The sequence below is a fragment of the Argentina silus genome (assembly GCF_951799395.1).
Source record: "Argentina silus genome assembly, chromosome: 17".
In the NCBI taxonomy this organism is placed as follows: Eukaryota; Metazoa; Chordata; class Actinopteri; order Argentiniformes; family Argentinidae; genus Argentina; species Argentina silus.
This window is the reverse complement of record NC_139671.1, coordinates 7968579-7972232: the sequence shown is the minus strand read 5'-3', so window position 1 is coordinate 7972232 and position 3654 is coordinate 7968579.

The window sequence follows — 3654 nt, the reverse complement described above, 5'->3', positions numbered from 1 at the left end:
TTGAGTGTCTGTCTTGATTTTATGATTGGCTGAGATTTGGATTGTTTTCATTGTCTTTCCTTATCTTACTTTAGATAAATGAATGCAGGAAATCAGGGCTGGAAAGAGGCCATGTCCATATAGGCTGAGGCAGTGTTATTGAAATCTTGAGCAAACATCTGTTATCCAACTACTGTACACATCTTTGACTTCTTGTCTGGTTAGTCTCCATAACCCAGAAAAACTGGGGAACTTGGTCTCCTGTTGAAAAATCGTTTTTTTTTAGCAGGGCCAAATAACTCCCACTCCCCAAATACACACACACACACACACACAAAACAGCTTAAACTGTTTTCCAGGATAATATTTCCAAGACAGGAAATCCAACTTCTATCCTGTGCTGTGCTCTCTAAAGGCCTTCTCCTCCGAACTACTGTTGGGTTTTGTGGGCTGCTTTTCTCTTTCTATATTGACCATAAGCAAGAAGAGGTTCAGCTATAATGTTCCCATCTCCTACACTGTAGAGCTCTCTCAGTCTGTTACTATAGTTACCGTAAGGCAGGAGACTCGAGCTTTTACAGTGTTGACTCTCCCAGTCATTTTGGCCCAATTCTCTCCCGGGTTTGGCCAGTTGCTGCTGATGAATTGCAGGTTCAGTTCATTTGTTATTCCACACTAGCAGACCCCAGTCTCATTCCCCCGAGGCATGGACTTATCTCTAATTTCCTCACATAGAGACAAGTAGACTAATGGACCCCTGCTCTTAGGTAAATACTGTACAGACTTAATGCAGGACTGGGTGCTCTTATAGTTTTTCTTTGTAGTATCCTGAGCTCTGGACCAAAGAACATCTCTTGTTTAGTTTACTTCTTACCTCATGATCCTACTAAGACCCTGTTGGTTCAGTTCTGTACACTCTCCGATGCATTAACCCTTGTCTGAATGGACTAGAAACCCCATTAGCTGCTTGCGGCTGAAAAACACAAAACAAGTAGTGAAACTTGACTGCAGAAAGAAGTGTACTTGTTTCAACGGGTGGGTGGTGCTGGGGGGCAGGGTTTTAAAATACTTGTGAAACCCTTCAACACACTAGTGATTTCTGTTTCAAGAGCGAAGACTGAGACGCAGGTCACTGTGCCTTTAAGGGCAGCTGCAGGGAAGAGGCCAGTACTGTAGTTGAGCAATGTTCCTGCCCTAGACTTTGCAATTCCTCTATCAGCTGTATTTTCCCCTTTGTTTGAAATGGAGGAGAGCAAACACAGATAGAGGTCTCTACCCCTGAGTTCTTCGTATCAGAGTACAGCACAGAGATCTGTCTGGAACCAATGGGGGCGAGGTGGAGACCCATGTTTAAAAAAATATGATGAGCACTAGGGGTAAATTAGGACAGGGGAAGGGGGTGTGAGAGAAGTTAAGCCGTATGGGTGGAGAGAGTACTTAGTTAGAGTACTTGGCCCGAATCAGCATTTGACTAATTCTTGGTGGGCCTCTACTACCAAAGTAAAGGCATGCATCAGTTGCTCATTGACGAAAGGAGACAATCAAATTGTATTCATTTGTTTTATAGCACATACTGTGTCCTTATTGCAGGTTGGGGGGTTGAGTTACTGAGTAAGACCCAAGTCTAGGTCTATATACGTAGAGCAAAGATTTAGATCTAATGAAAAATGAAAAGAGGGACCGCGATAGAGTATGTCTAAGGATCCCCTCTTTTGCCTCTCTGGGCTGGAGATAGTGTAGTGACAAAGATGAGCTAATCCTGACAGACGGACTTCAATCCTTCTCCGAGCCCGGGCCCCAAGACCCCGTTCCAAGTCCTCTCTCATTATTATGACACACTTTTTCCAGACTTTACTCCAGCGTTAGCTACAGTAAGTAAGTGAACCTGTGGAAGCTACAGTCACATGGCGCTTCAGTCTCCCACAGGCCGTGTCATAACTCCTCACTCTTGACTGGCTACAACGATGCCTCAGAGAGGCAGGTGCAGGAGGTTGTGCGTGAGCTGTGATTGAGATGTGCGGTTTGGACCTGAGCTCCTCTCTGCCTTTCGGCGAAGGCGGAGACAGCTGAGATGCCGCAGCAGCATGTTTACCAATCAGACGACCTGTAAAAACATGTCAGATTTCTAACCTGAAGAAGGAAAAAAAAAAAAAAAAAAAAAAAAAAAAGAAGCTGACACTCGTTGAGGGAGTGCTATCTGTCTGGCCCTGGGGCTCTTTACTGCTGGTGGAGCCTTGTCACTGAGGTTCTGTCTCAACACACGCAGCCCAGCTCAGCTCAGCTCAGCTCAGCAGCGCTGCTGTCTCCAACTAACAGCCACAGACTGTCAGCACTGCACACTGTGAAGACTGAGAGACTGTGGCCTCAAACAGGCAGGTGCCAGGTCCATTGGTTTGTTTATGTGTTTGTGTCATTGACTGACGTTCTTTTCCTTTCCCTTTGAGAGGCTTACATGTGAAATAGTTGTGTGTTTGGGGGGGAGAACAATCTAATGCAGTGAGTTCAGTAGACGTTAAACAGCAGGAGCATTACTGAGGGGAAACTCCCATTGCGCTTTGATTGGTGTGAAAAAGAATGGCTTTGGAACAAACAGCATATGACTAGAAAGACAAACATAGAGCCTTTTGATGCTTATGAATACTTTATTACTGTTCCTCCTCTCTGGCAGTGAACTAGCAACAGTATAAATAACACACACACACTTAAAAGTTAAAGGAAAAACACTCTACTACTGTATGGTGTAGTAGGTGAAGGACACATATTTTGTGTGTGTGTGTGTGTGTGTGTGTGTGTGTGTGTGTGTGTGTGTGTGAAAAAACTGAAAAAGGAGGAACCACCCGAAATAACACCATTGTTCAGCTAATCAGCCAAACTTCCCCTCGAGGCACTGGAGCCATGGGAACAGAAGTCATGGGAACGGGAGCCATGGTAACGGCCCGTCAAGTTCCATTAGAGTCTTCCAAGATTGATGGGTTGTCCTCAAGCTGAAAAGCCAGCCAACAAGCTTTAGCAGTCCTGTCAATTAGTAGCCGTCTGAGGCTGCACTTTTTAGACTCCCAGTAAACTCTCCCAGTAATCTTCCACTGAGATTAGAGCCTGTGTGTAACAAACCTGTCCAGCCTGATCTTTTCCTCCCCAGCGCCCCAGGGTTTCTAACCTGTTGAACCACAGCAAAGCACACCTCAGCAATGTTTAACCACAGCGCTCACTATACACAATGGCTGCCAGTACAACACATACCACCACTGTGCAAGACACATCTGTACATACATTCAGGAGTCAGGGCAGTAAAAGTGTGGAGACCTGACGGGCCCCACCCCCTGTCTGTGAGGAGTACAGTGTGTACTAAACATACATGATAACTGAGCAGATGTACTTGCACAGTGTCCTGAAGGAAATCCGGTCTGAGTTTGTGTATGAGAGGTTCTGTGTTGGCATTCACCTTAGTTTCTGGCATGGAAGACTTTGCCAAAATATTTTCCAGACCTGGCTCTCACTGATGCCTCCCACAGTAAACTCTCTGAACCAGCTTCCCTGTCCTTCACCTCAGAGAGAAGTCAGACAGACAGCAGCATTGCAATAGTGCTATTACCAATCCCTTGCCCACACAGGAACTGATAAGGGGAAACTTAAACACACAGTCTGTCTTTTATTTCAACATCATTTACCTTTATT